Here is a 27,020-nt window from a genome sequence, read left to right as displayed (position 1 = left end):
CTCCTTGTTCACCTGATCTGAACCCCATTGAGAACCTGTGGTCCATCATCAAATGTGAGATTTACAAAGAGGGAAAACAGTACACCTCTCTGAACAGTGTCTGGGAGGCTGTGGTTGCTGCTGCACGCAATGTTGATGGTGAACAGATCAAAACACTGACAGAATGCATGGATGGCAGGGTTTTGAGTGTCCTTGCAAAGAAAGGTGGCTATATTGGTCACTGATTTGTTTTTGTTTTGTTTTTGAATGTCAGAAATGTATATTTGTGAATGTTGAAATGTTATATTGGTTTCACTGGTAAAAATAAATAATTGAAATGGGTATATATTTGTTTTTTGTTAAGTTGCCTAATAATTATGCACAGTAATAGTCACCTGCACACACAGATATCCCCCTAAAATAGCTATAACTAAAAACAAACTAAAAACTACTTCCAAAACTATTCAGCTTTGATATTAATGAGTTTTTTGGGTTCATTGAGAACATGGTTGTTGTTCAATAATAAAATTAATCCTCAAAAATACAACTTGCCTAATAATTCTGCACTCCCTGTGTATAATATATATATATATATATATATATATATATATATATATATATATATATATATATGAGAAAAAAATCACTTCAGTTGCTAAACATTTTCTATTATATCATAATAGCTCTTCTCAAGGTTTAAAATATACAGTGATTCAAAAGGCATTTCTTGGCATCAGGGGTGGTAACATTGAAAGAGTTTTGTTAAAAATGGAGTGCAAATGGATTTATTTATTAAACACAGTTAAACCCTATGGAATGAATGATTCCAATAATTGATTTGTATATTTATAACATAACTGTCAATTATTCTCTTTTTTGAGATATCTAGCATGGCACAACTCCAGTAGAGTTTTTCTTTTTGAAGTATTTTTCTTGCAACTATATGTATTATTACTCACATGTCTGTAACACATACCAATTTTCATTGGTAGACACTTTTTTATATGGTTAGGATCTCTCTAAACACGATTTTAGTAATTTTCAATCAGAAATATACACTTTATTGACACTCCACATTAAAAATTCACCATGAAATTGTAATTTCTATATTAAATTGTCTGAATGCACTTTTTCTTTTATCACAAATAAAATTTATTTAGTTAGGTTCCTTTTTATTAATTGATTTATTTTGTTTATCATCAAGTTATTTATTATGATTTTATGCCAGCACTCTATTTATTTAAATTACACTTTTATTCTAAGTGACATCAGTCACATATATAACATTACACTATTTTGAGCACTAGCACTATATTAATATGGGTTTATGATTTAAATTTCAGGGCACAAGACATTTGAGCATAGCAAAGACTATACATCATGGTCTTAGGAATAATAAACTCAGCAATATATGTTCTGTCTCTGATTTAAAAATGACATTGATGGCATGGGAGGGCTTGGAAGGAGGTGAGTGGGCGGCCTATTGCTGGAGGAGGCGGGCGGGAAGGAGGCGGAAAGGGGGCGGGAGCGGGTGGGACCGCTATGCCATGCTACATCACGGCAGTGAGTGGGAAGGAGGGAGGAGAAGGAAGGAGGAGAGGGGGATCCTATGTGGGATTCATGTCTGGAAAGGGATTTGGGAGGGAGAGGGGGGCAGCTACACTACGGAAAAAGTTAATGATTTTTTTTTATTTGATCGCATTTGGCGGTGAAATGGTGGCATGAAATGTACCAAATTAGGCCTGGATCAATACTTTAGAAACTATATAGCATGTAACAGATTTTGGGGTCAAAGTTAGAAAAAGTGTGGTTTTTAATTTTTTTTATCATATTTTATATTTTTTTATAGTAAATTATATATTATGATTAAAATAATGGTATCTTTTGAAAGTCCATTTAATGGAGAGAAAAACGGTATATAATATGTCTGGGTAGAGGAAATGAAAACTGAACAATGGTCTGGTCACTAAGGGGTTAATGAAGTAAATTGGAAAGTTGTTTAAAATTGAAAGGTTTTTTTTGCATGAAAGTTTACATTTTACTTTAATGTTCTTTCAAATCATCAGAATCTGATTGGAACTATAGTGCTATAATATGTAGTATAAATAGTTGATTTTTTTAAATTTATTTTTTTATTTTATTCTTATACACAGATACCTTATTAAACACACAATAATTTTAGTGTTTTAAGCTTAACCAATTTTATCATGGTATGAAAAGGAATATGAAACCCAAAAATGTTCCTTTGTTATTCCGACAGAGCATGCCATTTTATAGTTTCCAGTTTACCTTTATTATCAAATTTGCTTCATTCCCATAATATTCTTTGTTGAAGAGATACCTAGGTAGGCATTTGGAGCACTACATGGCAGGACATAGTGCTGCCGTCTAGTACTCTTGCAAATGGGTAACATTCTTGCAAAACTGCTGTGCTCCATAAAAGGGCCCTCTCCTAAGCATACATCTCTGCTTTTCAACAAATGATATACAAAGAACAAAGGCACATTGATAATAAAAGTAAATTAGAAAAGTTGTTTAAAATTGCATGATCTATCTAAATCCAAAAAGAAAAATGTTGGGTTTCATGTCCCTTTAAAGGTACAGTCTACACCAGAATTTTTATTGATAAGATAATAATCCCTTTATTAACCATACCCTAGTTTTGCATAACCAACACAGTTATAATAATACACTTTTTACCTCTGTGATTACCTTGTATCTAAGCCTCTGCAAACTGCCCCCTTTTTCAGTTCTTTTGACAGACATACATTTTAGCCAATCAGAGCTGGCTCACTGGAATTCCACGTGCATGAGCACAGTGTTATCTATATGACACACATGAACTAACACCCTCTAGTGGTGAAAAACTGTCAAAATGCCCTGAGAGAAGAGGCGGCCTTCAAGGGCTTAGAAATTAGCACATGAACCTCCTAGGTTTAGCTTTCAACTAAGAATACCAAGAGAACAAAGCAAAATTGGTGATAAAAGTAGATTAAAAAATTGTTTAAAATTACATTCTCTATCTGAATCATGAAAGTTTATTTTGGACTAGACATTTTTCTTTTAAAAGAGGAAAAATATGCCCATTCAAATAAAATGAAAACTGCAGACTTAACAAATTATATAATAACCACTTTAGTGGTCAATTTAATTTAACAGCAAATAATCCCTTTGTATTTATTTCTCTAAATTCAAAGAAAAATAACCATATAGATGTTCTAATTAGTGTTGTGCATCTTCACTGTCTATACATAAAAGTAATTTTTACAATTTATTAAAAATGGCATTACACTTTAGAAAGCTTTAAAACTTTAGAAAAAAAAAAAAGTTAAGAGTTAAATAGTTTACTTTGTTTGAATACATATGCTGGATATTAAAACGTTATTGTCTGTAGTCGAATGAGAAATACTGCAAGGGTCACAAATGGCTTCATAGGTTTTCTAAACTGCTAAGCTTAGTTAAAAAAAAAAAAAACAAATTTAGCAAAACCCAAGTGCCGTTTCAGTGGATTATATGTTGTCCCCATTTGATCTTGTAAATATTAGTCACACTTTCCCTTCTTCATTTACCTCCCATAAGAACATATTTTTAGCACACCTATTTCAAGCCATTGCTGTTCAAATGAACTTCTATAGCGTGTAACCCTAACCTTATTGCTTTAGAGAGTTGCTGCAGAATTATGGCTAAAGTTACAAGCTATGGTTGATGATGTATAAGGCACAAAAGCATTGGCACAGATAGTTACAAGTAGAAGACAGAAGATATAGCCAGGTATGAGGTTAAATTACTATTATTCACTTTATTGTTTATATGTTTGATTTTAATTTGTAGCTGTATCACTTTTTCATTCATTCTAAATAAACAGGAAAACAAATGGAAAGATATTATATAGTAAATGGTTACTCTTTAAAAATAAATGTAAGCAAAGCCTTGGTGGAAAATATTAGATGGTAGCTGAAAAAAACAATATAAAGCTATTTTTTTATCTGAGCATCGTGAACAGGTGGTCCAATTATTAGTTATATATTAATATTCTAAATGTCTTACGGATATATTACTTAACTAAAACCTATTTGGATTCAGTTCAACTGTTTTATTAATAGACTGTGCATTAGAAACAGGAATCTTGTGTGGGCATAATTTAAATAACATTATTCTACAGTGTTATGATGTATACTATACATGTTTAATGTTCAGCTAAATACATCATTTGTTTAGATATGTGTATTTTCCTTTAAATTCATATATTTTAAAAAAAATACAGTTTAACTCCAAATGTGGATATTTATACATTTATGGAATGCAAACTATATCTAAAAGCAATCAGAAGGATAAATCAAGCTAAGTACAAATACACACAGCTGCTGTTCTAAATACTAGATTAGTTTAAATAGGTCAGTAATACTGAATCTTAATTCTTTCGATGCTTTCTGCTAAATATGTCAGTTATGAAACTCAGATTAGTGTTTTCTGAGTCATGCAATCAAATTTGCCCTTATTACAGCAAATACATTCATCTTATATGACTGTGTATTCTAGATTTTGTCTGCATAATCTAAGTCTATCACATTTCATTAATCTTGCTACCTTTTGCAATACGTATGAGAAAAGCAATTGTTTTAGTGGTATTAAAAATTCTCAGGGCCGTAAATCTGTGCTACACTTGGGTTTAAATCTGGATGTTTTACCTATATTAGTTAAAAAGAGTTACAAATGTTAATAAATATTTGCTGTTTAATATTTGGATATTCTTGAAAAACAAAAAAAAGCAGAAAATTGCACAGTTAACAGGACGGTCTACCATAGAATTTTTTTGTTACCCATTCCGCAATTTTGCATAACCAACACACTTATATTAATATACATTTTACCTCTGTGATTACCTTGTATCTAAGCATCTTCTAAAAGCCCCCTGATCACATGACATTTTATTTATTATCTATTAACTTGCATTTAGTATTGTGTTGTGCTAACTCTCAAATAAGCATCTGATAAGTGGCTGTCTGTAGTAGCTTAGAAACAGGAAGAAATTTAGAAGTTTAAATGTTATAAAGTATATTAATATAACAATATTGGTTGTGCAAAGCTGGGGAATGGGAAGTAAAGGCATTATCTAATTTTCATGTGGCAATTGTTCCTAAAAAAATATTTAGCATTGGGTTATAGGTATAAAATCTTAAAGAAAATATCTAGAAGCAGATTGTAGAATTTGGTGTCAAACAAGAAGATCTGATGCAAATTTTGTAGTTAAACAAATATAAAAGAACTAGTCCTAAAGCCCGTGTACACAGGCCATTTTTTGCAGTACAGCGGTCCCACCCCTTGCTCTCTCTATCCTCCCTCTCTTTTGTGCTCTCTTCCCCCCCTCTCTTTTGTGCTCTCTCCCCCTCTCTTTGGCGCTCTCTCCCCGATCTCTTTGGCGCTCTTTCCCCCATCTCTTTTGCGCTCTCTCCCCCATCTCTTTTGTGCTCTCTCCCCCTCTCTTTTGCACACTCTCCCCCTCTCTTTTGCACACTCTCCCCCTCTCTTTTGCACACTCTCCCCCTCTCTTTTGCTGTCTCTCTCCCCCTCTCTGTTGCTGTCTCTCTCCCCCTCTCTTTTGCTGTCTCTCTCCCCCTCTCTTTTACTGTCTCTCTCAACCTCCTCTCTTTTGCTGTCTCTCTCCCTCTCTCCTTTACTGTCTCTCTCCCTCGTCTATTTTGCTGTCTCTCTCCCTCTCTTTTGCTATCTCTCTCCCTCCTCTCTTTTGTGCACTCTCCCCCTCTCTTTTGTGCACTCACTCCCCCCTCTCTTTTGTGCACTCTCCCCCCTCTCTTTTGCGCACTCTCCCCCCTCTCTTTTGCCCACTCTCCCCCCTCTCTTTTGCGCTCTCTCCCCCCTCTCTTTTGCGCACTCTCCCCCCTCTTTTGTGCACTCTCTCCACTCTCTTTTGCGCACTCTCCCCACTCCCTTTTGCGCACTCTCCCCCTCTGTTTTGCGCTCTCTCACCCCTCTTTTTTGCGCTCTCTCCCCCTCTCTTTTGCGCTCTCTCCCCCCTCTCTTTTGCGCTCTCTCCCCCCTCTCTTTGCGCACTCTCCCCCCTCTCTTTTGCGCACTCTCCCCCCTCTTTTGCGCACTCTCTCCACTCTCTTTTGCGCACTCTCCCCACTCTCTTTTGCGCACTCTCCCCCTCTGTTTTGTGCACTCTCCCCCCTCTGTTTTGCGCTCTCTCCCCCCTCTTTTTTGCGCTCTCTCCCCCTTCTCTTTTGCGCTCTCTCCCCCCTCTCTTTTGCGCTCTCTCCCCCCTCTCTTTTGCGCACTCTCCCCCCTCTTTTGCGCACTCTCCCTCCTCTTTTGCGCACTCTCCCTCCTCTTTTGCGCACTCTCCCCCCTCTCTTTTGTGCACTCTCCCCCCTCTTTTGTGCACTCTCCCCCCCTCTCTTTTGCGCACTCTCCCCCCTCTTTTTTGTGCCCTCCCCCCTCTCTTTTGTGCTCTCTCCCCCTCTCTTTTGCTCTCTCTCTCTCCCTCTCTTTTGCTGTCTCTCTCCCCCTCTCTTTTGCTGTCTCTCTCCGCCCTCTCTTTTGCTGTCTCTCTCCCTCTCTCTTTTACTGTCTCTCTCCCTCCTCTATTTTGCTGTCTCTCTCCCTCTCTTTTGCTGTCTCTCTCCTTCCTCTCTTTTGCGCTCTCTCCCCTCCCTCTCTTTTGTGCACTCTCCCCCTCTCTAGCGCACTCTCCCCCCTCTCTTTTGTGCATCCTCCCCCCTCTCTTTTGTGCACTCACCCCCCTATCTTTTGTGCACTCTCTCCCCCCTCTCTTTATTTTTTCTCTTAACTACTGAACCTTCCACTTCTACAGCCAGTTCTTGTGTGTGACGTATTGCGCAGTGTTGTGCTCTTTTATTTACTTTTTAAAGCCTCGCGCCTTTCTTCCTCGCGCAAACCCTGCACTGTCTGCACAGCTGATGCAGAGATTTAAAGCCTTGCGCCTTTGTTCCTCCCGCAAACCCTGCAGAGATGCCTTGAGACAGACCTGTTCCTCGTGCAAACCCTGCACAGCTAATGCAGACAGATGTCTTGCGACCGCTAAACACATTGATAGCGCAAACCCTGCACAGCTGATCCAGACAGGCGCTTCTAACTGATACGCGCCTCCAGGTCTGGTGCCAGCTGTCTCACGCGCTGCTGCCTAAATTGCCAGCTGTCAATCTAAGGCCAGGTGTGTTTGTCCTACTGCGCATGACAGCTTCAGACAAACACACTTGGACTTTTATAATATAGGATATCCAGTATTGAGATTTTGGAGCAACATGCCAATTCCCCTTGGGAATGGAATGGGAAAGATCAGTAAAGAAAAATCTAATTTTTTTTTTTTAATAGCTACAAAATTGGCAACACATTGTGCTTGTGGAGGTTTCTCTTTTATGACTATTTAATAAGCTTTAAAATAATTAATATGTAAGGTAAATTATACTGATTCATGTATTCATGTAATTGCAATCCTAGTACCCAATAAAGCTTTTGGCTTTTTTACTGAAAAGACGTAAGCGGAGAAAATCTTCTGAACATTATTTATATTAGCTTTTCTTACTAACTATTGAAACACTGGAACAAGTAGCTTAATTTTACCTAAACCTAGAAATTAAGCCTATAAACATACAAATAAACAGTGGAGCAAAAATAACAGTCTCAGATTGAGCAATACTGAAAATCTTCATATATTAAACTAATATATTATTTTCTGTGATATGGTAAAATAGTTAATAAAATGAATTATCTCTCTTGTGACTTTTTGTTTATTAGCAATATGACCAAAGTTCCTTAGAGAGTAAATTTTTTTAATCAGCATTCGTAGTAGTTCACCAAGGACTACATAGCTTTTTATACTTATATATTATTAGCATGCTATTTGCTTGCTCTGCTTGCAATGACTGTTAATTTTGTAAATAAAGAAAAAGCTTTAGGGGAAATTTCTAAAAAGTGTTTCTCCATTAAAATAATTATTTCAGTTTGGCATATGCTTTTTTTTCTCTCACTGAATCATTTTAAGTGAAAAATCTCTATGCAATTTACTCTAATTTGTTAGAGGAAACAGCTTGTTTCACATGACTGTATGCAATAGGAATTGCATTTTATATACTTTTTTATAAGCTTTGTAGTATATTACCCTGTTAAGGATAGAGCATTTAATAACATAGCTTAGGATAAGCTTGTGCTAAGAATAATGTTTGTCTACATGTTTATAGGTCTGAACATGTTATGAATATGATTTTATGGACATAATTATATTTTGATTTCCTGCTATATAACCATGTACATCATGCCTCGTCATATTTATATATGTATGTCTGATTGCTTATAATCCAAATATAATATGTATAGCAAAATGTATTCAGTACATTCACCCCCTTTTGGTAAGAATACAGATTTCTAATTAGCATGCAATGCAGAAGCTAATAACAGATGTCATTATAATGACAGGAACACAGACAACAGACACTATTGTCAATGCACAGATTTTCAGACTGGTACAAAGAGGTCTGCACTATTTTTTTCTCTTCCAAAAATGTACATAAAAATGTACTAAGATTAGGAAATGTAAATGATAATTTGTGTATATAAGAGAGTCACACATGAGAAATATAATGATATCTGCTATTATGTCCCTATAAATTAATGCCACAACAATCATTTTACAATGCAACAATTTCTACATTTAGTGGAATATATTTATTGATTATTAAATACTAATATTTGAAAGTACATATACAAATTAAAATGAAGTCTTCAAACATTAAAAATGTCTTCTCTCATAAAGGGCTAGATTACAAGTGGAGAGCTAATTTATTGTGCGCTCGCAAACGGACAAATTAGTCTGTTTGGAGGTGTGCATTAAAGGGACACTGTACCCAAATTTTTTCTTTTGTAATTCAGAAAGAGCATGCAATTTTAAGCAACTTTCTAATTTACTCCTATTATCAATTTTTCTTCGTTCTCTTGCTATAATTATTTGAAAAAGAAGGCATCTAAGCTTTTTTTTTGGTTTCAGTACTCTGGACAGCACTTTTTTATTGGTGGATGGATTTATCCACCAATCAGCAAGGACAAGCCAGGTTGTTCACCAAAAATGGGCCGGCATCTAAACTTACATTCTTGCATTTCAAATAAAGATACCAAGAGAATGAAGAAAATTTGATAATAGGAGTAAATTAGAAAGTTGTTTAAAATTTCATGCTCAATCTGAATCACGAAAGAAATTTTTTGGGTACAGTGTCCCTTTAAGTATCCTACAGTTACAAGTGGCTGATTATTGCTACCGCACTGGTATTACTAAATTGTGCGCAAATATTGCTTTTGCGGAAGTGATATTTTGCACTCAACTTGTAATCTGGCACAAAATGTTGTGTGTAGCTAAATCATACTTTCAATGTTGTTTCATTATTAATTTTGGACCCTTCCTTAACTACATAGTTATTGGTTTACCAGTCCTTACATGATTATGGGCTTGTGGCCTGAAACGTTGTATATGGCATGATAATAAGATTAATAATAAAGATATTTTATGACTGAAATATTCGGTGCTGCTAGACTTTGCTGTGTTTAACAGTCCTTACTTGTCACATAAGATAAGATAACAAATACTCAAGAGACTGCAAGGAGGTAGGTTCTTGGACTTAAAAACAACACATATTTAACTCTCACAATCAAGGTTTACAATACAAGACAGTGCTTTATTGCAGTTATATACTATTCACAAGACATGAAATTTCTACTAAGCCACGTACCCTAGATTATTTTATTAGATTAGTGAGAAATTTGTCTTTCTCCTATATTTAACTAGTAAGAAATTTGTTGTTTTCTTATATTTAAAGACTTAATTCAAAATTAAACTTTCACGATTCAGATAAATCATACAATTTTAAACAACTTTCCAATTTACTTCCATTAGCAAAATGTGCACAGTCTTTTTATATTTACTCTTTATGAGGCACCAGCTCCCACTGAGCATGTGCAAGAATTCTCAGTATATACGTATACAGGGAGTGCAGAATTATTAGGCAAGTTGTATTTTTGAGGATTAATTTTATTATTGAACAACAACCATGTTCTCAATGAACCCAAAAAACTCATTAATATCAAAGCTGAATATTTTTGGAAGTAGTTTTTAGTTTGTTTTTAGTTATAGCTATTTTAGGGGGATATCTGTGTGTGCAGGTGACTATTACTGTGCATAATTATTAGGCAACTTAACAAAAAACAAATATATACCCATTTCAATTATTTATTTTTACCAGTGAAACCAATATAACATCTCAACATTCACAAATATACATTTCTGACATTCAAAAACAAAACAAAAACAAATCAGTGACCAATATAGCCACCTTTCTTTGCAAGGACACTCAAAACCCTGCCATCCATGCATTCTGTCAGTGTTTTGATCTGTTCACCATCAACATTGCGTGCAGCAGCAACCACAGCCTCCCAGACACTGTTCAGAGAGGTGTACTGTTTTCCCTCCTTGTAAATCTCACATTTGATGATGGACCACAGGTTCTCAATGGGGTTCAGATCAGGTGAACAAGGAGGCCATGTCATTAGATTTTCTTCTTTTATACCCTTTCTTGCCAGCCACGCTGTGGAGTACTTGGACGCGTGTGATGGAGCATTGTCCTGCATGAAAATCATGTTTTTCTTGAAGGATGCAGACTTCTTCCTGTACCACTGCTTGAAGAAGGTGTCTTCCAGAAACTGGCAGTAGGACTGGGAGTTGAGCTTGACTCCATCCTCAACCCGAAAAGGCCCCACAAGCTCATCTTTGATGATACCAGCCCAAACCAGTACTCCACCTCCACCTTGCTGGCGTCTGAGTCGGACTGGAGCTCTCTGCCCTTTACCAATCCAGCCACGGGCCCATCCATCTGGCCCATCAAGACTCACTCTCATTTCATCAGTCCATAAAACCTTAGAAAAATCAGTCTTGAGATATTTCTTGGCCCAGTCTTGACGTTTCAGCTTGTGTGTCTTGTTCAGTGGTGGTCGTCTTTCAGCCTTTCTTACCTTGGCCATGTCTCTGAGTATTGCACACCTTGTGCTTTTGGGCACTCCAGTGATGTTGCAGCTCTGAAATATGGCCAAACTGGTGGCAAGTGGTATCTTGGCAGCTGCACGCTTGACTTTTCTGAGTTCATGGGCAGTTATTTTGTGCCTTGGTTTTTCCACACGCTTCTTGCGACCCTGTTGACTATTTTGAATGAAACGCTTGATTGTTCGATGATCACGCTTCAGAAGCTTTGCAATTTTAAGAGTGCTGCATCCCTCTGCAAGATATCTCACTATTTTTGACTTTTCTGAGCCTGTCAAGTCCTTCTTTTGACCCATTTTGCCAAAGGAAAGGAAGTTGCCTAATAATTATGCACACCTGATATAGGGTGTTGATGTCATTAGACTACACCCCTTCTCATTACAGAGATGCACATCACCTAATATGCTTAATTGGTAGTAGGCTTTCGAGCCTATACAGCTTGGAGTAAGACAACATGCATAAAGAGGATGATGTGGTCATAATACTCATTTGCCTAATAATTCTGCACTCCCTGTATGCATTTGTGATTGGCTGATCGCTGTCACATGATACAGGGGGAGTGGAAATAGCATAACTTTGTCAGAAAAATAATCAACTACCATTTGAAGTTCATACTAAGTGCTATTTCATTGACTTGTTATCATGCATTTGTTGTTTATGCAATTCTACTGTGATTACTGGTCCTTTAACAAGTAACTTACAACTTTTTCCTTATATGAAAAATGGTGTTTGATGTCCCTTTCATGTGAATGAATCTCGGAAGAACATGTAACAAAGGTTGAACTAAAAGTTACTAGAATGCAATCCTGATATACACTTAGGGGACGATATCTAAAGGTCTCTGGGCTGGTGAGATTATTTAAAGGACCAGTCAACACAGTAGATTTGCATAATCAACAAATGCAAGATAACAAGACAATGCAATAGCACTTAGTCCGAACTTCAAATGAGTAGTAGATTTTGTTTCCTGCAATTTTAAAAGTTATGCCTTTTTCCACTCCCCCTGTACCATGTGACAGCCATCAGCCATTCACAAATGCATACACGTACCATGTGACAGCCATCAGCCAATCACAAACGCATACACACTTATTCTTGCACATGCTCAGTAGGAGCTGGTGACTCAAAAATTTTAAGTATAAAAATACTGTGCACATTTTGTTAATAGAAGTAAATTGTGGAAAGTTGTTTAAAATGGCATGCTCTATCTGAATAATGAAAGTTTAATTTTGATTGAGTGTCCCTTTAAGAATTGTCACCAGTACTTTAATTTCCATGGTGAAATTATATAAAGCCAATTTTTATCCTGAAAACAGGGTGTATCTCTAAGTGATGTATTCTGCATACACTTCATATTTAAATAGAGACGGTTGTAAGATGCTATACGGAGAAAACAGTGCAATGTGATTTATTTTGGCTTCAGGATTTCATTTTTAAAGTGTGCCCCCTGCTAACCTCACCCTACACTGCAAAGTTTCCCTCTTCAGCGAGATCCATTCATTTCAATATGAGTCATCTCACCCCTCACAGGGTCTGCCCCTTTTTTAAGATATAAGATGCAAAAGAGGAAGAAAAAAGTAGGAACTCAATCAGCTACTACACTCAAGACAGGGATTTCAGCACACACATTTTAAGTGTATTAGTGTATATAACCACCAACCCTGGTGGTAGATACAGTGCCTATCAAATCATGCATATACATAGCAAGAAAAAAATCTCCAATTATAATATGGACAAATGAACTATAATTAATATGAACTGCTTTCAGAAGTGGGGAGTTCTGACCCCCTAAATAAGAAGAAGAAAAGAAACAAGGCAACACCTCCACTAGAGGGTGGCTTCACAACCTGGGCAAAAAATGGCCACCATAGTGATCCTTGAGATCTATGCCTGTGTAACTTAAAGGCTCCAATGCCAATAATATATCATAATAATATAATAATATAATATATCATAAGCAGAGTACCTTTTTAAGTATTGATAAAACATCAATCAAATACATATGTTATGGCTATCCAGCAATACCTTCACCAGAGGGTAGAGGTAAAAAAATTGGGCTACCTTAGTGATCCATGAGGGTCTATACTGGAGTACACATCAAGACATAAATGGTAATGTACAGATGTTAATAAAATGGTAAGCGTAAAATAACGTGATAAGGACTGCATACAACACCTATTTCAGAGGACACCACTATAATATAATAGTACACAGTATCATGAAATTAAAATATTTGTGTAGCATCGATGTACACCCCCAGTTAAATCAAGTCGCCACCAGAACAAGGTTAGATACAGTAAATAATATTTAAAGAAGCATGTATTAGTTTATGCATACATGGCACATTGAACCATGTCGTTCTCAAGAAAGCATCTGTAGAAACTTAGTAGTAGTCCATCATGTGACAAGAGCTCACCGGTTAAGTTGTAGTTTTCCGATGTAAATAGGTGTATATATAATTACCACCTTGAGTCCTCCACAGTTACAGCCGTGCTCCTGGGAATGTATTCAGTAGAGGGAATGTCCATGATTTATCCGGTAACTGTTGTAAGTATCCAACCTCTTTAGTGAACTTCTAACAGCCTGCTTTGAATAGGACTCGGCTGCAAAATTAGGAAAACTTCTGTATTATTATTATTATTATCAGGTATTTGTAGAGCGCCAACAGATTCCACAGCGCTGAAAAGCTGAAGCCAACCGTTTTAGGCAAGGGACAGAGTCACCAGCTCTGATTGCGTAACTGCTGACGCGCGTTTCACCCTCCACATGATTACAACATCATTGGGGCTTCCTCAGGGCAGACGTTACTTGGAAAAATGGCATACCTGCTTATTTAAAGGCCGTTATGGAGCTTGATTTGCTCTTCTTTATTCTACACCTCCAATTAAGAAGTCGCCAGGACACACCCCTGTCTTAGGACAGGTGAAAGTTTTTGACAATAATAGTAATGCACTCTAACATAGAAAAACCTCTGCGAATATGAGGAAACACATTTTTTGTTAAAAACAGGACTTAGTGAAGTGAATTAAATCACAATTTAAATCATTACTTTCTTAGGTTTATAAGACAAAAAACTTAATTAATTAAAAACAGTTCATTGTCATTATTCAAAATCACAATAATATTTTGGTTTTAAAAGATTACTGTATTGACTGCCCCTGGCTGATCCAGCCATAACACTATAATAGCAGATAGGCAAAGGTACAAAGTGTTTTTGTTAAGTTATATTTTTAATTTCCAAGATTCAAAGAATTGCTGCAAACTTAAACTTTTCATTGAGCCCATTTGGAACTACAGTGTTTAATTTATGCATCCAGGCAGTCTCTTTTTTAAGAAGGATATTATGTATGTGTCCTCCTCTTCCAAATAGAGAGGCATTAGGTCTTATAAAACCCTTCCTGAGGTTATCGTCAATGTATGTCTAGCTCGGGTTTGGAGAGCGTATAGATATGCCCACAAGGTATAGAAACACCTGGTAGAAGATCAATGGGGCAGTCATAGGCCCTGTGGGGTGGCAGAGATTCTGTCTCTTTCTTATTGAACACATCTGTGAAATCATTGCAGTGTACCTGTGGACTTAACATATGCATAACAATGGGTGTACATAAACAATGTTTCCTAGGTAGAAGTGAACAGGAGATGTGTGTTATCTGTTGGTGTAACCTAAGCCAGTTTATGTCCAGGACTATTTTAAATATGGGAGATGGTATAACATCAAAGGTCAGTGTTTCAGTGTGACCACTGTTTGTAGTAAGAACCATAGCAATGGTTTGATAAGAGATAGGACCAGAAGGGAGGAGAGAACCATCAATTAATTACAGAGAGACAGAACAATTTTTTGGTATTATAGGAATTTTTTTACTTATAACATAAGTTTGATCAATAAAATTCTCACATGCCCCGGTATCTATGATTGCCTCAGTAGTCATCTTGTGTTGTTCCCACTGTAAGAATAAATACATTATTAGGTAGGAGTTTGATTGACTCTTAGCAGTACAACATGGCATAACATTAATGTCCTTACCAAATTTGTTCTTATTGAGGGTAGGGCAGTCTTTCACCTCATGTCCATGGGAGGCGCAATACATGCAGAGAATAAGGGATCTCCATCTGTTGTTTTCCTGGTTAGTGAGTGGTCCTTTCACAAAACCAATTTTTATTGGTTGTGACATCTCTCTTGGAGTGTGGGTACTTGGTTGGAGGGGCCTCCTGAAAGAACCTTTCTCAGACCTTCGTTCTCTAAGGCATCTATCATTGCTGGTTGAAAGAGGGAATAATTCTTCTAGGGAATCCAGTATTCCAGTTCTTGATAATTCATCCTTTATCTATTCCGAGAGTCCAAGACTAAACTGTTTTTTTAGAGAAATTTCATTCCATTGAGAGTCCTTGGCAGATATCTAAAATCAAGTTATGTACAACTCAACTGGATTCCTGTTTGAGTGGTCTCCGCAGTAACCTGTCTATAAGGGTCATCATAGAGTGCAGACATGGCACTTAAGAAGTCATCTAGCGGGTAGGAGACTTCCGTTGAGGGCGGGGCTGACAGACACGCTTCACGCTACACAGCTCCATGGTGGCTTTGAGTCACTGAACCAAGAAAGCGCACCCCACTGCTACCTCCCATTTACCCAGCCTGGTCCAGGGATTATCGGGGATATAGGCTTGCATCTGAAGCCGTAGCTACGGAAGTCCTTTTGTTGGCGGTTGCTGCCCGGTGGTAAGGAACCACACTCCACGCTGAAGGGGTAGAGGAGAAGAACTTGGGACAGATCCACCCAGCAGTTAAGCCTTAGAGCCGGAGAGGTTTGGTGGGAGCTGCCGGGCCCCTTGCTTGTAACAGCCACTGGTAGGTCGGGGCTGCTACCCGGCGGAGGGATCCGTGGGTGGCGCCTCCTCCTCGTGGTGAAGAGCTCTAGACGGCTGTTACTGATACCCACTGGATTGTGAGACTCCGGTCTGTGCTCAGTCATCTGGAAGCGGTGGAGGAAAAAGGAGCTGAGGATTGCTTTACATCTCTTGAAGTTTCAGCAATATGAGTTAGCATTCAAGTACAAAGATTAAGTTTGCCCGATACCATGTCAAGCTTGAAGAAGTAACTTAATTCTTATCTACCTGGAAATCACTACTAGGGCATAGCAGGAGTAAGCTGGCGCAGCAGGTACTTTTTCTCTTTCTTCAAACCCCATGCCATTGAACGCTGTCCTTAATACGCTGGGAATCTCTGTCTCTCCCTGGTTTCTTTTAAGAATCTGGCCTACAATACCCAAGAACTTTGTATCTTTATTGGACAGTATGTGCTTTTTTTAGAGTTGCTTGAAGGTCATGATTAGGGGCATAGCAAGAGTCGGCTGGCCCAGCAGGTTCTTTTGGTTATAAGCCTCATGCTACTGAACGCTGTCCTTAATATACTGGGAAACCTTTTTTTTGTTTTTCTTGGTCCCTTGTCTCTATGAAGTATCTGACTTATAAGATTTAAGAACTTTGTTTTACTATTGGTCAGTTTGGGTTTTTGTTATTTAAATGATATTTGTCGCAGATAAATAACATCGTGATATACAGTATATGGTGACAGATTCTTGCATAGTATTACTAGGCTTAAATAAAGGCTATATAATATCAAAGAAAGAAAAAAAAAGGGGGGAAATAAGGTAGGGAAAAGTGAAGGAAAAGAGAAGGGAACAAATATTATTAAGAGGTTATTACCCATAGCTGCAGTTTTTGATTATTTAGGGAGTAACACTCTATTCTATAACGGTACAGGATTTATGCTATACTTAATTAGGAAGTTTGGTAAGCTATGAATACTCTAACATGGCTAGGGCTTCTATTTCCCCATATCTAGAGTTTAAAGTACATTATGGTTTAGGACTAAGGCTCTGAACACACATTTATTTAGCACATTCATAAAAAAAAATATATGGATTTTCCTCACTATTTACTTACGCATAGCTAGACAGTTTTCGTAGTTCTAGCTAGATCACTTTTTGTTTAAATCTGAATTCACAGACTAAAATTTTATTGCACGATTAGCACTTATCTCTACATTTCAAGCTCATGGAAAGGTTCATCACACAGGTGAAACAAAACTCTCCTATAATGCCGTCAAAAATTAAAGACAGGAGGAATAAGAACCCAGATGTTTCCCCTGAAATTCCCCCAGATACATCTTTATCTACTTTGGATACACAATCTTTATTATCTCAGCTTGCAGCTATGTTTACTCCACAGTTTGATATTATTAAAAAAGAGCTCAACAATATATCATCTGAGATCGTATCCTTGGCAAATGAAGTTACACAATTTTCTGTCAGATTGAATGAGGCTGAGGGTAGAATCTCTGACCTAGAGGACTTAGTCAATACCCAAGAAAGTGTAGTCCTAAAACAAGATGCTAAGATCTTGAATTTACAATTGCGCCTGGATGATCTTGAAGATCGTTCCAGGTGCAACAATATTAGAATTGTTGGTCTCCCAGAAACTCTTCAATTTGAAGACCTCCTGAAATTTACCTCTTTTTTACTCCCCTAAGCGCTAGGTATCCCGCCTCACCAGCTCCCACTGATAGTAGAAAGGGCACATAGGATAGGCTCCAGAAAACCTTCCCTAGCTATTCAGCACAGGGGTAGAATGTGCATTTTTAAGCTATTGAGGTATCAGGATAAAGTAGAACTCTTGAAACTATATAGGAAAACTGAGTCATTTATTTTTGATAATAAACTCCTATTGTTTCAAGACTTCTCGCTTGAAACCTCGGCTAAGAGGAAATTAATGATACCGTTCTGCACTAAAATTCTACATAAAGGTTTAAAAGCTTGGATAACCTACCCTGCTAAGATAATTGTGGAAGATAAGGATACTAGACGGATATTGAATAACATTCAAGAAGCCCAGGAATTTATTGATACTATCTAGCACTAAGGGTAATTTTTGTTATAAGACATATGGTAAAGTTCATATGGGTAGAGTTATACTATTATTTAAAATATAGTGTATAGATATATATTACTCTGCCGGTGGCATTCTTTTTTTCTTTTGGTTTTTCTCTTTTTTTTATTAGAAATAAGTTTAGACTAACTATATTGTGTATTATAATGAATCAGCCCAGGTTGTTCTTCAATGTACAATTTACAGGAAATATTAATGTTTTTAGTTTCTGGGATTTGCTGGTGTGTTTTTTTTTTTCCCTCTCTCCTCCCCTCCCCCTTCCCCCCCGGCTCCGCTTTCTCCGTTCCATCTCGCTTACTGGGTCCCCTGCAGACTTAGATGTTATTCTTTCATGGAATGTGGGGGGTATTACTTCCCCTAGAAAGCGTAAACTTATTATTAAACATCTAGCAAAATTTAATCCTGACGTGGTAATGCTTCAAGAAACACATCTTAAGGAAATTGAACTCTCTAAATTAAAGTGTAAATGGGTAGGGGAATTAGTAGCGGCACCTGCAGTTCAAAGGAGATCTGGGGTAGCAATTCTTTTTCATAAAAATTTGGACTATAAAATATTTAATTTTCAAGCTGATCCAGAGGGAAGATACATTATCTTGCATGTACAGCTTAATGGTGGTATTTATACCCTTTGTAATGTGTATGGTCCTAATACTTTCTCTCCAGCTTTCTGGGAAAATATTAAACACAAATTATTTTGCTTTATTGGGGGGAATTTGATATTAGGGGGGGATTTTAACATGTCCATCTGCCCTGAATTGGACAGATTATCATTAAAAAAATGCTAGGGGATATCATAAAACTGCAAAATATTTTAAACAGTTTTGTCATGAACTAAGCTTAGTAGATATATGGAGATTAAAAAATCCCGACCTCCGAAGCTTTACCTGTGAATCAAAAGTTCACAAAACTTTTTCCAGAATAGATATCTTATTTATTTCTAAACCATTGGCTACATGTAGAACAGAGGCTAGTATTAATGATATTGTGATATCAGATCATGCGACAATCTCAATCAAGTTAGAAATGCTTTTAGAAGTTATTATACACATAGATCTCCTAGTAACTGGGATAAATATTGCAAGGCCAGAAGAGAAAGGGATATCTTCTTAAGAAAAAGATGTCATGAAGAGGAACAGAAAAGTAATCTGCAGTTTAGAGGAACCTATGGCAACTCTGCCAAATATTTGGACAAACTAGTAAAAATCAGAAAGAATAAAAATCTTATTCTATCTATTAAAGACAAAAATATAAGTTACACTGATCCGGATGACATTAATAAAGTATTTTTTAATGTCTTTCAGCAATTATACACAGAATCAGAGGTAGATATGGATAATTTAAAAAGTATATTTTAAAAAGTTTTGTCATGAACTAAGCTTAGTAGATATATGGAGATTAAAAAATCCCGACCTCCGAAGCTTTACCTGTGAATCAAAAGTTCACAAAACTTTTTCCAGAATAGATATCTTATTTATTTCTAAACCATTGGCTACATGTAGAACAGAGGCTAGTATTAATGATATTGTGATATCAGATCATGCGACAATCTCAATCAAGTTAGAAATGCTTTTAGAAGTTATTATACACATAGATCTCCTAGTAACTGGGATAAATATTGCAAGGCCAGAAGAGAAAGGGATATCTTCTTAAGAAAAAGATGTCATGAAGAGGAACAGAAAAGTAATCTGCAGTTTAGAGGAACCTATGGCAACTCTGCCAAATATTTGGCCAAACTAGTAAAAATCAGAAAAAATAAAAATCTTATTCTATCTATTAAAGACAAAAATATGTTACATTGATCCGGATGACATTAATAAAGTATTTTTTAATGTCTTTCAGCAATTATACACAGAATCAGAGGTAGATATGGATAATTTCACAAATTTTTGGACTAAAATTAAGATACCTACGATTCCTGATGAGGAACTTCAAGTTCTGAATCAACCAATAGCAGAGGAGGAGATTTTAGAAGCAATCCAATCAGCTAGCAGTAATAAGGCCCCAGGACCGGATGGCCTTCCAATAGAATTTTATAAAATATTGTCTGAAGAAATAAAAATCCCCTTAGCCTGTTTAATTTTTATTTTAGAAATGAAATGTCAAGTTACTTTACTGCAGCAACGTATTTCTCTAATATTAAAAAAAGGTAAAGATCCCTTAGATCCAGGGGCTTACAGACCCATTTCAGTACTCACTGCAGATTACAAGATACTGACATCTATTATATCTTCCAGATTAGCTGTACTTTTGGATAAAATTATTCACCCTGACCAGACAGGATTTATGAAAAACAGGAATTCACTTAGAAATATTCGATAAGTTACGTCATTGTTGGATTATGTATGAAATTTGGATCGTAGTAAAGATGAGTTTAAAATTATAGGGAAGGAGCTATACTTACTGTTGATGCAGAAAAAGCATTTGATGCAATTAATTGGAATTATCTTTTTACAGCCGTAGAGAAATTTGGACTTAGAAATCAATTCCTTCAATTTGTTCGAAATCTTTACAAATCCCCTATATCATATTTATGTATTAATGGTTCTCTATCCCCTAAGATCTATTTAAAGAGAGGGACCCATCAGGGATGTCCCCTCTCTCCTTTACTTTTTAACTTGGCATTGGAACCATTTGCTATTTGGTTGAGGGATAACTTATCGGGAATACTAATGGGTTCTTAAACGTTAAAAATTCTGCTTTATGTAGATGATCTGCTTATTTTTCTTGATAATGTATATAAAGCTATTCCTCAAATCTTGCGACTTTTTCATTTTTTTTCTTCTTTCTCAGGATATAAGATTATTTACAATAAAAGTGAACTACTAGTACTCTCGGAATTGAGACTTAAGTCATTTCCTCACCCATTTAAAATAGTTGATTCTTTTCAATACCTGGGCATAGTTCTACATAGAAATCCAGAAAAATTATACAAGTTGAATTACTGTCCAATATTGCAGAAAATTAAGTCTGACCTAGATTCCTGGTCCTCATTACTAATCCCTCTCTCAGCAAGGGTTAACTTGATAAAAACAATTGTATTTCCTTGAATATTATACTTATTTCAAAATCTCCCCTTATTACTATCTAATAAAGATATATCAGATCTACAGGGCTGGCAATCTAACTTTATCTGGGGGGAAAAAAAGCCCCGGATCGCTCTTAAGAAATTAATGTTAAATCGACAGATAGCGGGACTGGCCCTCCCAGACTTAAAATTATATAACTGGGCATCTTTAGCTAAGGTTGCTTTAGAATGGATAACAGAATTAAAAAGATTTATATCATTGGACTTAGAGGTATTTTTAGTAATACCATTTTCATTAAAGGCTATCTTACATTGCCCAGTAGAGAAACTGCCCTCGAATATTTCCAAACTGATTTCTATAAAAAATATTATTATTGCGTGGCAGAAAATCTGTAATTTACTTAAAGTGTCTCCAGCATTTTCTGAGTTTCTTCCCATAATGGGTAACCCAGAATTTATTCCAGGTATATCTCAAGAAGTATTCAGAAGATGGGCGGATCTTGGTCTATTATATGTCTATCAAATCTTCAGCTCCAATCAAATAATGACCTCAGAATCGCTGTTTAAAAAGTTTAGTCTCCCTAGATTGAATTTATATGCTTATTTCCAGCTGCCCCACTTTATCTTTTCCCAGAAATGGGATACTGAAACATTGTCTGAGTGGTCTGATATCATGAATATAATACGTAGATTTTCTTTAAGATGTACTTCAATATCGTTGATATACGATATTATGTTGGCTAAGGGGAATTACATGCAAATTACATGCTAAGCAAGGGGAATTACGTAATTTTTGGATGAGGTATTTTCTCTCTTTGGAAGAGAATAGAATAAATCAAAGCTTTTTGACGGTAGATAAGTTACTGATGTCATGGAGAGAATCACATATTAAACTTATCAACAATTATTATTTATCACCGGATAGAATGTCTAGATTCTATCCTTCATAAAGTTTTTCCTGTTCACGTTGCTCTTTCCTCAAAGCAGACATTTTACATCTATTTTGGTCCTGTCTGAAAATACATCAATTGTGGCAAAAGATTTGGTACTGGTATAGCAAACTTTACCATGATTATAATGTTTACACAGCAGAAGATATATTTTTTCTTACATGTTCATGTTTAGATCTAAAAGAATGATTAAAGTCCAAAATACTATTATTCTCACTACAAGACACTTAATATTGAAAAGCTGGAAAGATCATGTGGTACCAAGTTTTTTATTATTCCTTAAAGAAATACAATATCAGATATTATTTGAATCTTATTATACAAACTTTCTAGTGGAACCCAGGATAAAAATCTTCCTCTTGGATTGGCTTCCACTTATCAAATCCTACCCACTCCCAATTCAAAGACGTATATTATCTCCCTTTTTAAACTCTATCTTGTTTGCTGAGCTTGTGATATCCAATCTTTTCCCTTCAACATGGCTGGCATGATTTAGGGAGATTGATCTCTAGATACTAGTAAGGTAGGATCTGACTGAAAACTCTAGGGATAGGCCATAAGCATTGAAGGCAGGGGTTAATTCATAATTCATAAGAGGATAGTTATGAATGTGGGTAGGAAGATGTGGGGGGGTGGGGGTGGGGAGGGGAGTGAGAGAATAGTATAATTTTTTTTTCCCTCTCTAAAATTGAAGAGATAAATGTTTGCAGAACTGATGTACATGGAATGAACCTTACTCCTTCAAGAGAGGATATTATTATTTTTATTTTTATTATTTGTAATTAATTTATTTTTTTATTTTAATTTCCCTAGACTATATTGCATTAGAATGTTTAGGCTGTTTGTTGTGTTTAGGAAAAAAGATTTAAAAATCCCAGCAGGGTATGCAGTTCATTATGGATGCTATTTAGTAGCAGAATTTTGTTTAATATTGATAATTCTCTATTTGCGCCTGTTTTTTCTTTTTGTTATGTACAATATATGATACCGGGCCCTGCGTGGTGCAAGATCGGTAATTTGATTTTTCTGTATCTACTGCTGGTTATAAATAAAAGTTTTTAAAAAAAAGAAGTCATCTAGCGAACCCAGAATAGGATCCCCTGATTCGAAATAGGAATCAGCCTATGCACGGGGTTCCCCCCTAAGATAGGATATAAGTGTCAAGACTCTGATCCTATCAGTGGGATATGTCCTTTGTTTTAAGTCAAACATTATAAACAGGCGTTCTTGAACTCCCTGAACAGAGTGTGGTCTCCAGAAAAATTTTCTGGAGGGGAACCAACGGTTTAGGATGCTGCTCTGTGGGTGTAGCCTTTGCTGTAAGCACTTCTTCTAAGACATGCTTTAACAGCTTGGTTCTCTACTTGTAAATCATGGAATTAATTGGAGAGTATATCCATTCTATCTGATAAACTCTGTATCTGTTGCGGTATGAGAGCAGGATCCATTTTGGAGGAAATATAAGAAATTAAGCACAATGTGCAACACTGTTGAGCTTAATAATTTGTTAGGGATAAATTATTATGTAAGAAATATCAAAAACTCCCTTAAGGATTCTATTATTGAGCAGAAATAGTGGTTTTGTGACAGTGAGGAAACTAAGATGTTGTTTCACAAATTTCACCCTCTGTCTTATTATAGCCAGATATATGCAGTATCTATCTAAAGTGAAAAAGATAGATAGTTACATTGAATGGCTAAGTATTGATACAGACATAGGATAGAGACACTATATGCTACTTGTAAACATTTAAACTTATAACAAGAGTGCAACGATGGTAAAAGGTCTTTGATATGCGCATACAGAATTTAAATTGCATTATAAATGACAATGCAATGTACCGTAACCATTCCTGGTAAATACTTCATATATACAACCTGAGATGCCCAAGTTAAGCCAACAGGGTTTGTTAGAGGAGATTGTAAGAAACGCTAAGCAAAGCCCCACAGCAGCGTGTGATGAGGGAGAAAGGTAGACGGTCTGTAGCTGATGACATAGACTGTGGAGCGGAACGGATCAGAGATACACAGTCTGTAATAGGAAGTTCAGCAAGACAACGGAGATGAATAAAGGAGCAAGGAAGGATAGCAACTGCTTCAATAATCCAGCAAAGACTGTCTGATGGGGCAGTGCTTAAATAGCCACAGTAGAGATCCGATCCGTAGCTGTTAAACGTACAGTGTTTATCTTACAACATGCTACTGACATGTATAACAGATTTGAGAACAAAGGGTATTTCAAACGCAATTTGAGATATGCCATGAACAGAGCTAGGAAAGAAATGAGAGATAATGTGCTCTATAAACAAAAAACTAGAACAAATGATCAAAAAGTGCAATTTGTCACTGAATACAATTGCCATAAGGAGAAAGTTCGTACAATTTTTTCCCACAAATGGGAATTCCTACAGGCTGATGAAACCATAGAAAAAAATACTAGGTGAAAACCCCTCCTTGGTTGCTAGGAGAGTCCCGAATCTCAAAGACAAATTAGTAAGAAGCCATTTCATGAAGACCACTAATGAGAAAGATTGGCTAGGGGAAAATAGAAAAATTAAAGGCTGTTTTTATGGACATTGTGTCCTTTGTCAATATATAGTTCAAACCAAAAAACTTTCAACAGGCTGCCTCACCTATTCAATAAAGCAGTTTATATACGGAAAAATTGAAAATGTTATTTATCTCCTTTCCTGCAGCTGTCTGGTATTCTATGTAGGAAAAATCAGAAGGATGCTAAACGATAGAGTGACTGAACACTGAGATGATATTAAAAATGCAAAGGATGGTGAGATAAATAGTGGTATAGCTTTGCACTTTGCAAGACACCACAATTGCTCCCCAAATTACCAAGGTAGTAGGAATAGAGTCTTGCTCAATTTTTGGAAGAGGAGGAAACATAGATAATATCCTTCTTAAAGAAAGGGACTGTCTGGATGCATAAATTGAACACTGTAGTTCCAAATGGGCTCAATAAAAAGTTTGAGTTTGCAACATTTCTTTGAATCTTAAAAATTAAAAATATAACTTAACAAAAGAACTTTGTCCCTTTGCTTATCTGCTATCATAGTGTTATGGCTGGAGCAGCCAGGGACTGTCAATACAGTAATCTTTTGAAACCAAAATATTATTGTGATTTTTAATAATGACAATGAACTGTTTTTAATTTATTGAGTTTTTTCTTATAAACCTAAGAAAGTAACGATTTAAATTGTGATTTAATTCACTTCACTAAGTCTTGTTTTAACAAAAAAATGTTTTCCTCATCTTCACAGAGGTTTTTTCTATGTTAGAGTGCATTACTATTATTGTCAAAAACTTTCACCTATCCTAAGACAGGGGTGTGTCCTGGAGACTTCCTAATTAGACGTGTGCAATAATGAAGAGCAAATCAAGCTCCGTAATGGCCTTTAAATAAGCAGGTATGCCGCTCTTCCAATGAACGTTTGCCCTGAGTATGTGTGCCCTGACATTGTTTGTAGTCACGTGGAGGGTGAAACGCATGTCGGCAGTGACGCAATCAGAGTGGGTGACTCCGTCCCTTTCCTAAACGGTTGGCTTCAGCTTTACAGAAGTTTTCACAATTTTGCAGGCTATTAGAAGTTTGCTAAAGAAGTTTGCTAAAGAAGTTGGATACTTACAACAGCTACCAGATAAATCATGGACATCCCCTCTACTGAATACATTCCCAGGAGCACGGCTGTAACTGTGGAGGACTCAAGGTGGTAATTATATATACACCTATTTACAGTGGAAAACTACAACTTAACACGCTGAGCTTTCTCGTGTCACATGATGGACTACTAAGTCTCCACAGATGCTCTCTTGAGAACAACATGGTACAATGTGCCATGTACGCATAAACTAATACATGCTTCTCTAAATATTGTTTACAGTATCCAACCTTGTTCTGGTGGCAACTTGATTTAACTGGGGGTGATCATAGATCCTACACAAATATTAAAAATTATTAAAAAGTTACTCTGTTTGTGATTTATTGTTGGTGTTGGAGCCTTTAAGTTACACAGGCATAGATCCTCATTATGGTGGCCATTTTTCAACCAGGTTGCAAAGCCACCCTCTAGTAGAGGTGTTGCCTTGTTTATTTTCTTCTTCTTTTTTAGGGGGTCAAAACTCCCCACTCCTGAATGCAGTTTATATTAATTATAGTTCATTTGTCCATATTATAATTGGAGATTTTTTTTCTAACTATGTATATGCATGATTTGATAGGCACAGTATCTACCACCAGGGTTGGTGGTTATATACACTAATAAACTTAAAATGTCTGTGCTGAAATCCCTGTCTTGTGTGTAGTAACTGATTGCGTTCCTACTTTCTTCTTCCTCTTTTGCATCTTAAAATGTTATTTTAAAGGGTCTGCATAATATTCCCTTATAACGGTTAATACACCTATTTAAATAATGTGGTTTTTATTAATTAACGGCTAGATTTAGAGTTCTGCGGCCAAAGGGGTGCGTTATCTATGCGTGCTTTTTTCCCGCCGCACCTTTTAAATACCGCTGGTATTTAGAGTTCACAGAAGGGCTGCGTTAGGCTCCAAAAAGGGAGCATAGAGCATAATTTACCGCCACTGCAACTCTCAATACCAGCGGTGCTTACGGATGCGGCCAGCTTCAAAAACGTGCTCGTGCACGATATCCCCATAGGAAACAATGGGGCAGTTTGAGCTGAAAAAAAACCTAACACTTGCAAAAAAGCAGCGTTCAGCTCCTAACGCAGCCCCATTGTTTCCTATGGGGAAACACTTCCTAAGTCTGCACCTAACACCCTAATATGTACCCCGAGTCTAAACACCCCTAGCCTTACACTTATTAACCCCTAATCTGCCGCCCCCGCTATCGCTGACCCCTGCATTTATTATTAACCCCTAATCTGCTGCTCCGTACACCGCCGCAACCTATGTTATCCCTATGAACCCCTAATCTGCTGCCCCTAACCCCCGCCAACCCCTATATTATATTTATTACCCCCTAATCTGCCCCCCCCCCCAATGTCGCCGGTACCTACCTACACTTATTAACCCCTAATCTGCCGACCG

General features: G+C 36.7%; 1 protein-coding gene across 1 annotated transcript in view; it reads left to right on the top strand.

Annotated features, from left to right (window-relative positions):
* The first annotated feature begins 3,621 nt into the window (after positions 1-3,621).
* The window catches only part of BCHE (butyrylcholinesterase), a 582,206-nt gene continuing 558,807 nt past the window's right edge, over positions 3,622-27,020 (top strand). Inside the window, exon 1 of the mRNA XM_053710110.1 lies at positions 3,622-3,750. The gene's annotated coding sequence lies outside the window, so the exon portion shown is untranslated. The remainder of the gene's footprint in view (positions 3,751-27,020) is intronic.

This window comes from Bombina bombina, chromosome 4, assembly GCF_027579735.1.
Source record: "Bombina bombina isolate aBomBom1 chromosome 4, aBomBom1.pri, whole genome shotgun sequence".
Taxonomy (NCBI): Eukaryota; Metazoa; Chordata; class Amphibia; order Anura; family Bombinatoridae; genus Bombina; species Bombina bombina.
This window is presented reverse-complemented; position numbering and strand designations above follow the sequence as displayed.